Consider the following 15,765-nt stretch of genomic DNA (forward strand, 5'->3'; position numbering starts at 1 on the left):
TTAAAAAAACTTGGATTGAAAGTTTTTAAAGAGATGTATCTCATTGCAACAGCAGCTTTAGCTTCCTGCTGAATAGATGTCATCATTTGAGATAATTTCTCCTCACTGTCATAATCTGTAGACATCCCAAAAACAATGCAACAGATGATCATCTATAAAATGTGTATATGATGTGCCAAAAATGCTTTGTAGCAATTTCATCACCTCAATACAGTGTCTTAGAGAAAGCAAACATATAAAAATGATTAATACCAGCAAAGCCATTGCACAAATATTTATTTTTGACAAATAAAAATATTTTCAAGATTAACCCACACATTTTTACAGCACAAGGGGATAATTAATACATTATTATCTTATGATGTTCCTTGCTCTCTCACTATGTGTTTTGTTTGTTTGTTATTTTCAAAAAAATAAACAATATCTGAATGCTTGGATTACCTGTTTATTGTTCATTTAAACCACCAATCCATAAATTTATTTAGTAATTGGTGTTATTTAGAGTTTCTACTAGATAGGCAGATGGAAGTACCCTCTTGAGTGACTGGGAGGACATGATCATCCTTTGCTATGAATACACACATCTGCACCATATAATTATGCCGCTGAAACCTGTAATTAGCCAATTTGTGTTCCCAATCTCCCCTGCCCTAATCCCTATATAGATGACTCATGACTCTGATTCACCAAAAGTCTTCACTGTTCATGATAAAAATAGCATTGGGGTGAATTTGTGCCTTTTGTCCATCTTGCATCAAATGAAGTGAATGTGAAGCATGAAAGTACCCAGTCAACAGAATGAACATGACACAGTGCCTAATTTCCTCAAGGAATTAGACTTATTTTAAAAGATTTGGGAAATGTGTAATTCAGTAGGTTTTGGAAAAACCAGCCATTCTCTTCATAGTTTATCTCAACCAGACATAAATAAAATGTCTCCATGCAAAGAACGTAACAAGGTTTTCATAATCACAAACCACTTTCCAACTTCAGAGAGTTACAGAGAAGTACACTGATGATGCGGTGAGGTCTCTAGAAAAAGGTGGGGCAGGGATTTTGAGTGTGCATATCTACATTTTTTTGGGGGGGGATACATTTGTGCATGTCAGGGATAACATGCTAAAAACATTTCCTAAGTCTTGCTTCACCCACACATAAAAACTATACCTCTAAAAAAAACCAGCTATTTTTGACACTGGGCATTGGTGGGAGAGCCTAGCATTGTTGAAGGATGGGGTTCAAAACATAGAAGATCAGGAGTGGACTTCAAAAGTTTTAGCAAGGGGTTCTCTGCTTGGTTGCTGGGTGGGTGTGGCCATGATGGGCGTGGCCTAGTTGGTCTCCTGCACCACAAGGGGGGCATTTTTACCCTCCCTGGGCTTTGGACGCTTTCCTTGAGCCTCTGGGAGGGCAAACACGTCCTTCCCAGGCTCCGGAGGCACTCTAGAGGCTGAAAATGGGCCCGTTTCTGTGGTGAACTTCCGGTAGGCCTGTTTTTCACTGTCCCCAAGCTTCCATGTGCGCCCTTCACTTACCTGCATCCAAAACGGGCCATATGGGGACTCCTGGGAGGGTGGGTGGGGTGGGTGGTGCCAGTCAGGAATGGGATTTGGGGGGGGTTCTCTGAACTGCACAGAATCTTAGCTATAGTTTCTCCCGAACCCCCTGCAAACCCCCAGCAGCCGACTCCTGTAAAAGATCCTCCTTGACTTGTGGCCTGCAATTGCCTATGTTATTCAGACATACAAAGCCAGGAAAGAGAATTTGGTTCAGAAAATTAAGCTGCACAGTAGCCAAGATACTCAAAAAGAGAGAGAGATTCTGCCTGAATGATTCACCTGTTTTGGAAATCCTGTGACTAACTCTGGCATTGTGACTTCTGAAAATTGGTGGTGGAGAGATGGTAGAGCAAAATCCTTTTTGACAGACACATACACATACACATACACACACTTTGCTGCCTAACCTTTTCTTCCTTGAAAAAAATATATTGGAGTCACTGGATTTTAAGAGTCTTCCAGCACAGTACATGAGTGTTTCCAAACTTACCTGCACAAGAGAGACTAAATATTGAATTATTATATAAATGTCTCTCTGGGGCAAACTGTAAATTGCCTCTATCTTCTCAAGAGCACAAGGAAAGGAAAAATGAAAGGAAGCTTGCCCTGTACTTTCACATGGAAAAATGCCATAATTTAATCCCTTTCTATTTAATAGATAGCGATTGCAAAACCAGAGACACAGATGCCAGATTTCTAATTCAGGCAGTTCTGTGGAATCTTAATTTTTGACTCCCTGAAGAAACAAATGCTCTCTGGGGGGAATAAACACACACAAACACACACACTTCCTCCTCATCTAAAATCAATGGAACACTAAAAGAAAAGCATTTGTCCTATGACAGCTGTGCACCTTAAGTCTCTGTGTTTTTCATAATATCTTTCTATTTATTTCTTCGAGGCAATTTGTTGAGTGCAAAGCTGAAAAAGTAGAATAGAATTATCATAAGCTGTTTTGTAAAAGAAGAGCATGGATCCCCTTTATCCTCTAACATTGTGTATATAAAGTCCACAAGGCTTACTTTCTTGCTAATAAAGTGTGGCAGGATTTGGAAAAAAAAGGAGAAACAAGGCACTGCTATGGGGTTTTCCAAAAATGAATTAGAAGAAATTACTATAGGATGGAATATACAGTGATGATGTGGTGAGGCCTCTAAAAAAGCGTGTATGTATGTATGTATGTATGTATGTATGTATGTATGTATGTGTCTGCCCGTCCGTCCGTCCGTCCATCCATCAATCCCATCCATCCATCCATCCATGCTGTTAAGTCTAGACTCTTAAGATTAACACATAAAAGCCTCCTTACTAAAGAAGAGAGCTCGATTAACCAAATGTTCATAGGTATCACAAAAGGTCATTAAACAACAGCCTAACAAGAAACTGTTAGATATTAGCATATATCGTAGTAAGTCTCCCCTCTGGTCCGCTGCTACAGCGGGAAACAGGTATCGTTCTGATTGGTCGAGGGGCGTACCCGATCCCTATAAAAGGGGAACCCTCCGACCTCAGAGCAAGCTGGATCACTACTACTACTAATAAAGATCTGTTAAGTCACTTCGTGTCCGCAGTCTGTCTCTCGTTGCCCAGATCTAACATTGGCGACGAAGGTGGGATCGAGAGGCAGATAGGACGAAGAACGCTACCTCCAGAATCTCCGGATTGATCCAGCCCAGGAATTCGGCAGAAATTCCGGCAGCCATCTCAGATCACCGCAGCGCGGCAAATTCAAACAGAGAAGATGGCGATGCATGCTCCCCCCGCTCCTTTCGACCCAGCAAACGACGAATGGGAAGCCTTCATGATTCGTTTCGAGTGTTTCCTCGAAGCGAACGAATACACGGGGATCACCGACGCAAGGAAGAAAAACATCTTCCTCGGCTACTGCGGAAAGGAAGTCTTCAATACGGCCAGAGACCTCACTGCGCCTACTCCAATACAGGCAGTATCGTGGACGGCGTTGCAACAGGCCCTGCAAACTCATTACGCGCCAAAACCTTCCCGCCATGTCTGCCGCAAGGAATTCAACACGAGGAACCAGAAGGCGGGAGAATCCATCAATCAATATATTGCAGCCCTAAGAAAAGCAGCAACTCACTGCGAGTTCAGGGATCTAGACGAGCACATCTTAGCGCAGCTCATCTGTGGGTTAAGAGACATTTCACTACAAAAGAAGCTGTTGGCAAACCCGAATTTAACCCTACAGATAGCGCTAAACGAAGCAAGAGCGTCAGAGTCAGCAGAGAAATCATCGGTGACCATACAACGAGGGGCCAACGTAAATCAGCCAGCACCAAGGCAAACCAGAGTTCACTACGAGGACACAAGCCCCACCTACGAGGATCCCGAGTTCGAGGACAGTCACCTGATGCAGAGCAGTCACATGAGGCCTGGGGGGAGACCCGGATCCCGCTTGCCGCCCTGCGCAAGTTGCAGAGGGAATCACCCCAGGTCTACTTGTAGGTTCAGGAACGTTGTTTGTTCACACTGCAACAAACTTGGGCACATCGCACGAGTGTGCCGGAGCGGAGTCCCTGCCTCATGGCAGCCACCCATGTACCGCCAACAGAAGCCCAACCCAGGGGCTTGGCGGAATCAGAAAGGGCGCCCAGAGAGAAATCCACAAGTGTATACCCAGAGAGAAAATTCCCAAAGAGCTGAGCGAGCGTATCCCCAGAGAGATTACTCACAAGGAGCTGAGCGAGCGTATCCCCAGAGAGAATACACACAAAGAGCTGAAAGAGCGTTCTATCAAGACGCTCAACGAGAGTATTTTCAGGATGTAGACGATGAGATAGAGTTGACCCAGAGAGAGGAGTTGCGAACGTATCTCACCACAATACATCAGGTCCGCCCTAAGCGGCCAAAAAGGCTGAGTGTCACAGTCCTCTTGGAGGGCTCACCCTGCAAGCTAGAAGTGGACACAGGATCGACCCTGACGATTATTTCATGGGCATCCATGAAACAGGCTATCCCTAGCCTCAGAAAGAGCCAACTACGCGCTCCAGACGTCCTGCTGCGAGACTACCAGGGGAACCAAGTCCCCATCGTGGGCCAAGGCACATTCCACATCCGTTTCAAGGACATCGAAGCCCAGCTGCCCGTGACCATCGCCAGCGCACCATTACAGAACCTTCAGGGGCTTGATTGGTTTGAAGCCCTGGGGTTAGAAGTCACCGGAATTAACGCCGTGAGAAACAGCAGCGCTGAACAGATTTTTAAGGAGTTCGAGGATGTGTTCAGCCCCGGTCTTGGTAAGTATGTGGGTAAACCAATATCATTCAATTTAGACCTTAAAATGGCGCCAATCCGAATTAAACCGAGACGAGTGCCTTTTGCACTCCGCCCAAAAATAGATAAGGAAATAGATAAGTTAGTGGAGCAAGGAATCCTTGAGCCGGTAGATCACGCGCGCTGGGAAACACCCATCGTGACCCCAGTCAAACCAGACGGATCAGTCCGCATCTGCGCGGACTATAAATGCACAATTAATGTCGCGCTACAACAGAGCGCATATCCTGTGCCTGTAGTACAGCACTTATTGCACTCGTTGGGGCCAGGAAAGGTATTTGCTAAGTTAGACATGGCACAAGCTTACCAGCAACTGCCAGTTGATAGCGCCACAGCGGAGGCCCAAACTATAGTGACGCATAGAGGAGCATTCAAATGCAACCGGCTACAATTCGGCGTGAGCATTGCCCCAGGATTGTTCCAGAGCGTCATGGAACAATTTTTGCAAGGGATACCGGGAGTCGTCCCCTATTTTGACGACATCTTGGTGTCCGCTGCAAACGAGGAGCAATTAAATAAAAGAGTCAGAACTGTTTTGGCCAGAATCAGAGAAAAGGGTCTCCGCCTTAAAAAGGAAAAATGCCAAATTAACGTGCCTAGCGTAGAATTCCTGGGTTATAGAATCGATGGTCAGGGAATACACCCCACTTCAAAGAAAATTAAGGCGATCCAGGACGCCCCCACACCACGAAATCAGACCGAGTTGCAGGCTTTCCTCGGATTACTTAACTTCTACAGCGTTTTTCTGAGGCAGAAGGCGACCGTTGCTGAGCCACTACACCGTCTACTCCAGAGGAACGCACCATGGAAATGGGGACGATCCGAAGCTGCAGCTTTCGCCGGGGTAAAGCGCCTGCTCACCACTGACTCACTGCTTGTTCAATACAGCCAGACCCTACCGCTGGTATTGACCTGCGACGCATCACCCTTCGGAGTTGGAGCAATCCTCAGCCACAGGATGCCCGACGGAAAAGAAGCACCCATCGCTTTCTACTCCAGAACTCTTTCATCGGCCGAAAGGAATTACAGCCAAATGGACAGGGAAGCGCTGGCTGCTGTAGCTGGAGTAAAGCGTTTCCACGAATACCTCTACGGCCGCGATTTTGAACTAATTACAGATCACAAACCGTTGTTGGGACTTTTGGCGGGAAACCGCCCCACCCCGGTCTCCCTTTCTCCACGCATGACCAGGTGGACTGTTTTCCTGGCTGCGTATTCATACAAATTGATTCATCGACCGGGCTCCACTCTCGGACACGCAGACGCACTCAGCCGTTGCCCATTACCTGACATTCTGCCAGACCCCACTCCAGAAGTACCGGTATTGCTCATTGACTGTTTGGACTCTGGACCGGTTTCTTCATATGACGTTGCAAGGTTCTCCTCTAAAGACAATGTAATAAAGCAAGTTCAAACTTGGGTTTGGAGGGGGTGGCCAAAAGGAAACGTGGGCCCGGAATTCAAAATGTTTTGGTCAAAACGGGACGAACTCTCAGTGTTACAAGGTTGTTTATTGTGGGGGGATCGAGTTGTTATTCCGTATGTTTTACGTAGGAACGTATTAGATGCTTTACATGTGGGTCATCCGGGGATTGTTAGAATGAAGGCGTTAGCAAGAAGTTACGTTTGGTGGCCAAACATGGACAAAGAAAAGAGGAGTGGGTGGCCACTTGCGACCCATGCCAGGAATCGAGACCAGCACCCCCGGAAGCGCCCGCCACAGAATGGGAGAAACCTAAAGCACCCTGGTCGCGAATACACATCGACTTCGCAGGGCCATTCCAAGGTCAGACTTTCCTTATAGTTGTGGATGCATACTCAAAATGGCTAGATGTAGTCCTAATGACTTCAACCACGGCAGAGGCAGTCATTAAGGTTCTACGGCGACTTTTCGCCACTCATGGCCTGCCCGACCTCCTAGTCTCTGATAACGGGCCCCAATTCACGGCCATGCATTTCGAAACGTTTTTAGCAGGTCAGGGAATTCGGCATGCCCTCGTCGCGCCATTCCATCCGGCATCAAACGGACAGGCGGAGAGAATGGTGCGATTCGCAAAAGAGGCCCTCGCTAGGATGGGTCCAGGTGATTGGCAAACACGCATTGACCATTACCTCCTAATTCAGCATATTACCCCAAGCGCAACGACGGGTAGGAGTCCCGCTGAACTACTCATGGGCCGCCGTCTACGGTCTCACCTGGACCGTCTTCACCCAAATTACTCTGCCACAGCTCCCCCAGACTCCACAAGCAAAATTCGGTCCTTCAGCATAGGGGATTCAGTATACGCCCACAACTATGCAGGGGGAACATTGTGGATGCCGGCAAAGGTCATTGGCATCACGGGTCCACGATCGTATCTGCTGGAACTAGAAGATGGGCGAAACTGGAAAAGGCACATCGATCAACTTCGGGGTCGCCTAGCACACTCAGACCTTCGAAACAAAGACGAGATTTCCCTGCCTACAGAAAGTCAGCCACGCGAGAGCCCCATCATAGAGAACTATGACACCTGCGAACCAAGCTTGGAACAGGAAAACACGCACGAAGCAGAGCAAACCCCAGACAACGCAACCGAGCAGACTCCAGAACGCCTTAGCAACGAAGGCACAAAACCTCCCGAACGTGAATCAGGAAAAGCACCCGATCCTGCAACCACTTCTAACCAACCCGAACTACGACGCTCCTTCCGAGCAAGACAAACACCCACATACCTAAAAGACTATGTTACCTACCGCAACGTTCCATCTAGGAGGGGAGGGGTGTTAGATATTAGCATATATCGTAGTAAGTCTCCCCTCTGGTCCGCTGCTACAGCGGGAAACAGGTATCGTTCTGATTGGTCGAGGGGCGTACCCGATCCCTATAAAAGGGGAACCCTCCGACCTCAGAGCAAGCTGGATCACTACTACTACTAATAAAGAGCTGTTAAGTCACTTCGTGTCCGCAGTCTGTCTCTCGTTGCCCAGATCTAACAGAAACCACCAAAAACATTCCCACTAGCAGTGATAGGGCAAGCCACTAGTATGTAAAAAGAGAGCAAACCCCACTCCTTTCTAGCATTGATGATGTTACCTAGTTGTGTAATGAAATATCTGCAAGAAAACCTTGATGGTTGGTCAGCAAGCAATAAACACTCCACAGCTTAACATAAGTAAAGTTGATATGGTGGCCACAATACATGTTTGGGATGGAGGGTAGAGCTACAGTCACATGGCTATACTTGCCATTGTGACTTTTTTTTTTTGACAACCTGACTGGTGGCATGACAGAAATCAATACCTCAGACTGAACAACACAGAGATTATAGTATAAAAAATGCACTACCTCAAAAATAATTATGCTGTGTAAATTTACACAGAAGAAGATATTTTTTATTTACTTTCAAATTAGAGTAAATTAAAGTACTTGGGTCCTCATTCTACTGACTTCAAAAGGATGGAAGGCTGACTCAGCCTTGAGTCACACCAGGATCAAACTCCAGGTTGTGGGCAGAGTTTGCCTGCAATACTGCCCTTTAACCACTGCACCACCAGGGTTAAGTGTAATGCTCCTTCTTATCAATAGCTGCATATATGCTGTAGTAAGTTGCCTTTACATGTGGAAGTAGCCCAAGAGCAGTTAAATGTGTCTTCAAGTGTCAGCCCCATGAGGTAGACCAAAAAAGGAAATTAACTCCATAGGAAGGCTAAAACTATTTTTATTCAGTGGGTCTATAATAACAAAATCTCACAAGTCTAATTTTTTGGGTAGTGGCAAACTTTCTTTTGAAATAATAAACATTTTAAAGTAATAAATCTGGATTCTAGACTCTTAACAGAAGGGAAGATTGATAGCAGGAAAATGAAGGAACACTATGTGTTTGTGTGTGTGTGTTCAAAATACTATCTTTGTTTGTATTAGAATTCAGAATTCAGCTAGGGCTCAAGATCTGCTTATTTTTGCTATGTACTGAAAAAAAAGGATTTTTTAAAAAAATGGAACCCAGTATCCCAAAAACCTTAACAACAATAACAATGACAACAAAACCCTCTTGTTTATTTTACACTAACTGAATCTAGATTTGGTAAGTGCTTTCAGAATTAAATAATACTGGCCTCTGAAATGTAAACTATTTAAAATAACTCTGTGCCAAAATGCGTTTTTCTTCCTTGGAGAATACATGAAGGGCTTGTTTTTCCTTTGGGAGGAAAATGCTTCTGACTTATTACTTCATGTTCAAGATGCTTTAACTTTTCTACAATTTCTTTTGGAGAAGATTTTGAACTCATTTGATTATTGCAGCGGTATGTTGGAAAACGGCTAAGACACTGAGCCAGAGGTGGATTTCTGCGGGTTTGCCCTGGATTGAACGAGAGACTCCGCCCACCCACTCAGATGCTTCTGCACATGTGCAGAAGTGTTGCTCATGCATGAACGAACCAGTAGTAAAATAAATTGAAACCCACCACTGCATTGAGCTTGTTGATCAGAAAGGTCGGCAGTCGGTGGTTCAAATCCCTAGCACCACATAATGGAGTGAGTTCCCATTGCTTGTGCCAGCTTCTGCAAACCTAGCCATTTGAAAGTATGTAAAAATGCAAGTAGAAAAAATAGGTACCACTTTTGGTGGGAAGGTAATACCGTTCCATGAGCCTTCGGCGTATAGTCATGCCAGCCACATGACCATAGAGACATCTTCGGACAGCGCTGGCTCTTCAGCTTTCCAATGGAGAAGAGCACCACCCCCTAGAGTTGGGAACAACTAGTACATATTGTGCGAGGGGAACCTTTACCTTTACCTATGATGGAAGAAATATCCATCTGCTTTCTCCAAGCCGAGAGAAAGAAACTGGAAACATGGAGGCTGATTAGAAAGATGATTTAATGATGAAGCAGAACCACCAAACACGTGTTCCGGGCAGCTGACCACATGGAATTGAGAGTAAGGGGCTTTTATACCTTTTCTTGGGCTCTGCACTTGAACTTCCTCTTCCTGTGCCAGAACATGTACTCTATAGGGGATTAATCCTATTATGTCCTGAGGAGTCATGTCTTAATCCCATCATCCTGGAGCTGGTGGTCTTTTGTACATAGGCTGGCCCAAAGTTTCTCAATAGGCAAAATAATCTGCTCAGGGCTATTAAGAAAGACTTGAGGGATGCTTTCTGTCTCTAAGAGCATGTTTCTCTATTTCTCCTTTATGAAAGTATAATATTCTGCCTTTTAATATTTCCTAAAATATTTCATTCTTCTGGGAGGGGGTGGCTTCCCACAGGTAGATATTTCTTTTTTGTGCTTCTGTATTCTCTCTATAGGCAGCCCTTGACCTATACCCATAACTGGGGACAGAATTTCCATTGCTAACAAGGCACATCCTATTTTACAACGTTTTTGCCACAATTGTTAATCAAATCGCTGCAGTTACGTGAATCATGAGGTCATTCCCTCTCCATTGTCATTGCTTCTCCCTGATTTTGACAGTTTCTTAGCTACCTTGCAACTATGTTAAATAATAACATATTTTCAATTTTTATTTGACAGTCAAAAACTGTCTTTTTTTAACTGACAAAATATTTTGAAAAGGTGAAAATCAGACATGTGCTATATCTGGATTGCAGACATGTGGATGGTCATTAGATGGCAGTTGAGAAACAAAAACCTAATGAGGCTGTTGGTTTGAGCTCCCAGCTCCAACCAAATTGCCATTATTCAGCAACAAAATTATAACCCACCGGCTCACAGGAAAATAGACCATATCCCAGTAACAACAGATGAGGAACTCAATTTTTTTTTACTACCGGTTCTGTGGGTGGAGCTTGGTAGGCATGGCAGGCAAAGGATACTGCAAAATCCCCACTCCCTCCCAATCAGCTGGGACTGGAGTGGCAGACAATAGATGGGGGTGGGACCAGTCAGAGGTGATATGTACCAGTTGTCCGAACTACTCAAAATTTCCGTTACCGGTTCTCCAGAACTGGTCAGAACAAGCTGAATACCACCTCTGCAACAGACAGCCACTAAAACTATCAAACAAGCCGAAATCAGTCCATGACTCAGAAGCACCCAGATAAACAAATCTAATCCTTCCGTCAGAAACTTAAAACCCACCTATTCCAGCTAGCCGGCTTGGCCTAATTCCATCTTTCCCACCTCAGTTTTATTTCTAAATTTTTAGGATTGGTTTTAGGGTCTGTTTTTAATGTTTTTAATTTTTATAAATTCGTACAGGGGTTGTTTAATTTGATTTTTAGCTATGTATATGATTGTTTGTATGTTTTTAAATTTATTCCTGTACACCGCCCCGAGTCCCTCCGGGGAGAGGGGGTGGTCTAGAAATTTAATAAATTATAAATTATTATTATAATCCTAATCTGAATCACATAGATAGTACTTAACCAGCAATAACAGCCAGCCAATCAAACAGTCTGAAATCAGGCCATGACTCAGAAATATCCTAACAAGCAACATTCAGACAAATTTGCATTTCAAAAAAAGGTATTTAAAGACCTGTGTTCTGACAGAGGAGAACAATTCAAAACACTCTGACTGTCTCCACAAATGGTGATGAAAAGTTTGCAACCAAATTGCGAAGCTCGAAGCTAAAACCAACAGCCTACCAACCCGAGCTGTTAATATTCACGCACATTTCAACAAAAACCTAATTCTTTGCTGCATTGGGTACCTGGAGTACTATTAATATTATATGTTCAGGTTATCAAACAATGGAAAGATCAAAATAACATTTTTTAATAAATAATTTTTATTAAATGTTTTGATCTTTAAAAACAATAGGGAAAACACAGCAAAGAGAAAAAACACAATAAGGCAAAACAAAACACAGAACATACATAAAAATATACAATAATTTTACAGCTTTCTCTATCGGCTTTCCTTCTTAGCTTTTATAATTCTCCCTTCTGCATTGCCTTCCTCTCACTATAACCTTGTCCTAATAATATTTCATTTGCTTTATAATATGCTTATGGGTCGTCGTCGTCCCCACCCCACCCGATAATATACCTTAACTAATAGTATTTTATCTTTTATCTTCCTGTGTTAGAAATAGATTCAGCCAATCTTATGAATGGAACAATATTGTTCCATTCCATGACATCATCCAGCTGTGTGATGATGTCATGGGCTACCATTGAAAGGAAACTTTTTTTTACTAAAAGCCAAAGACTCTTAGCATTACTGAGAAAATATGTGAAGTTGGTGGAAGTTGATGGAAGTAGATTCTGGCCAGCTCTGCTGAATTTTTTGGAAATGTACTGTATATGGCTGAAGTTGCAATTTCAATCAGAAAATGTTTAGGCACACTTAGACCATGTTAAAATTACCATGTCTGGTGCCTTAGGTAAGTGTTCTTTTTTTTTCTTAATTCTTGAATTTGTTATTGGGAGTTATTATTATTTTTTTCAACGAATCTTAATCAGTCGGGACTTCAGTTTGACATATGGTTCCAGAAGGAGCAACCAGGAACTCGTATCATCCCTGTCCATAAAAGCAATTTGATTTTATTGTGATCATTCATAGTGACAAATTTGGCAGCAGGTCTAGTGGGTATAAAAGTGATTCTTCTATATTTCCCCTTAACATTAACACTCCCAAGCTCCATTTTTTAATGTATCTTCTCTGGCATATAATGTAGATTTCTACATTATTTATTTGAAGCCACAGTTTATTCTTTTTTTTTTTTGATTATGCATGCTGAAATTCAAGAGTCATCTGTGTTCCCATTTTCTACAGTGTAGTTCAAGAGGGAGAAAAGTCCACTTCAACAATAATGCTAGTGCTTAGTACCATTCAAAATATATACAGTGTTTATGCAATTATTGTTTTTAGAGAATTGGGTACCTCAGCTTAAAACTATCTCTGGGTAATGTACAAACAAAGTTAGTGATACCTTAAGAGACCATCAAGAATAGAAGCTGAACCCTTACCAGAAAACAAAACCATGTCTTTTCAAGCAATAAAGGGGGAAAAGAAACACCTAATTGATGAATTGGTAATTATAACACGGCACAAGTTAAATACATGGCAGGGATTCTATAATGTACTTCAGCTGCTTTTAAATTATCTAGTGCAAAATTTGCTGTCTAAATTATGTTATATGGGACATAGGTAGGACTTGGAACGAGTTTCATACCATATGAAAGTGATGGCTAACCTTTTTGACATCACATGCCAAAAGCGCATGTGTGCACATGCGACAGCATGCATGCATGCATGCACCTACAATGCAATGCACACGTAACTCATCTGTGTGCCCTGCACATATGCTAAATTGGGGCGTGGAGGGGGCTGCGCGAGCCCCCAAAATGCAATGCAAGTGTCCCCCGTGCATGCCTCCTCCCCCATGCATGAATGGCAGAGACCCAAAGACCATAAAATTTCCCATCCTCTGAAGCAAGAGTTTTTATCTACAAACTATTTGTTTTCTCTTATACTTATTCCCATTATAGATGGGGCTTTTCTAGAGTTCACTTTAAATCCTTCATCCATCCCGGAAGGAAGATTAAAAAAATAAAATCCTAGTACTGCAGAGGCATTGCCGATGTGGATTGGTTGGGAATGAATCCCAAAAGCCTCCTTTTTCAGGGATGTGACTTCTATTCCAATTTAAGACAATGGCTTTATTAAACATTCCAGTTTAAAGGAACGGGTACTCTACTTTTCTCACTATATTTTGCAAAGCTTTTAAGCCGGCTCTATTAGCTGACAGAAATTACAAACTCATCTGTCCTGTGGCAAAATTTTGCTATTCACAGCCACAGAGATGCAGTGCATTGAGAGATGCAGTGACTCTTCCTTACCTATGAATTTTGTGGAATGGTTTTTTTAAGTATCGCGTTATATTTATTCTTTTGAATTTCTGGTCCATATTCACAACTGTTTTGATTGGGCTGGAAGCCCTTTTTCGATTGGCTGGTTCTATTTTCCAGAGCGATTATAACCTGACTGGCTTTTGTGCCTCTCTAACACTTTATTTTAAATTGTCTGCAGCCTGTCAGTCACTTTACTTTTCTCACCATTTTCCCATAATATACAGGGAATTCCCAATGCACTGTGGGGGAATTCAGAGAGCTGTCAAAGGCAAGGGTTCAATGACTTCTGATGCAGAAAAAGCAATGAATTTATAAATTTATAGACAGTGAAACTTGAACAGGAAGGGTAACAGGAGCTAGCTGCATAGGAGAAGATGGTGTTTTGTGTCCTTCATATATATAAAAAACAGTATTATTTTCTCCTGAGCCAGCAGGATAGTTAGGTTGACATTGAAGAAATGGATTATTCATTGATAATGTATAGAAAACATTTCATGCCATAGGACAGGAGTCTCCATCCTTGGCCACTTTAAGCCTGACAGACTTCAACTCCCAGAATTCCCCAGCCAGCTGGTTGGGACATTCTGGGAGTTGAAGTCCGCAGGCTTAAAGGGCCAAGGTTGGAAACCCCTGCTATAGGATAACCCCTATAAGTTGGTTATCTCAACGATCTGATGTTTATTCAAGGTTGTTTTGATTATTTCTGAGGGAGATTCAGAGATAATATGCATGACGGTATCTTTCTCCCTATCCCTGTTCTCTCCATGCGCCATAACTAGCTCTTATCTGTCTTACTAAAATATTCAGAAGCCGAAGCTTTGGATCACCCAGTTTTCTAGACATTACCAGATGCCAAAGAAAACACCAGTAATTGAATGAGGAAATTATTTAGTCTGAACTACTGGGAATGTACATTGTGAACTCTCCTACTTGCAGGGACTATGGCTATATTTGAGAGATTCCCTATTGGGAGAAAATGCTACCCTGTTAAATACTACACTGTTTACATATATCCTTGCACCAGGAAGGAGGAAATAGGAACTTACTTCCACCAACTGTCCCAGAGGTTCACACAGTCAACTCTTCTGGAAAAGAGACTGTGATGTGATGGGTGCATTTTGGTGGAAGAAAGAATAGAATAGAAAATAGAATAGAGTAACAGGCTTGGAAGGAATCTTTAAGGTCGTGTAGTCCAACCTCAGTTTGGCAGGAACCCCTACACTACTTCAGACAAATGGTTATCCAATATCTTCTTAAAAACTTCCAGTGTTGGAGCATTCACAACTTCTGGAGGCAAGTTGTTCCACTGATTAACTGTTCTAACTGTCAGTACATACTCCTTAGTTCTAGGTTGCTTCTCCCCTTAATTGGTTTCCACCCATTGCTTCTTCTCCTGGCCTCAAGTGCTTTGGATAATAGCTTGATTCCCTCTTCTTTGTGGCAACCCCTGAGATATAGGAACACTACTATAAGGTCATCCCTAGTCCTTCTTTTCATAAGACTAGACATATCCAGTCCCTGCAACTGTTCTTCATATGTTTTAGCCTTGAGTCTCCTAATCATCTTTGTTGCTCTTCTCTGCAAGAAGTAGATTAATTTATTAGAAGGCAAGTCACACATTTTTAGAGGAATAACAGAAAGTGCCTGTTTGTTTTTTATTCTTTTTTTCAATTCTAAAACACCTCAACTTATCCTTTTCCTCCTCTCTTACGGTTACTTACCTGCCCAGCATGACATGGTCACCAAAATCACTCCTAGAAATGAAATTCTGAGATGCTTCAAGGAGTAAGAAGGCCTGGCTTCTATACTGTTAATCCTCAACTTACAACTGGTCATTTGGTGACAGTTTGAAATTACAACAGCACTGAAAAATGTGATTTATGACCATTTTTCACATGAACAACCACTGTAGCATCCTGTGATCAAAAGACACTTGGCAACTGATACTGATATCATTGTAGTGTCCTAGCGTCACTCTTTGAGACTCTCTGCCTATTCGGATTCCCCTTATTCAATGTGATGATGTTGCTTGGATGGACAGCAAAACAACTCCAACCAAAAAGAAAATAAGTCTAGTTGCCATGACTCCAGACAATTGTACCTAGAT

This window comes from Natrix helvetica (genome assembly GCF_964273705.1).
Source record: "Natrix helvetica genome assembly, chromosome: Z".
Lineage (NCBI taxonomy): Eukaryota > Metazoa > Chordata > Lepidosauria > Squamata > Natricidae > Natrix > Natrix helvetica.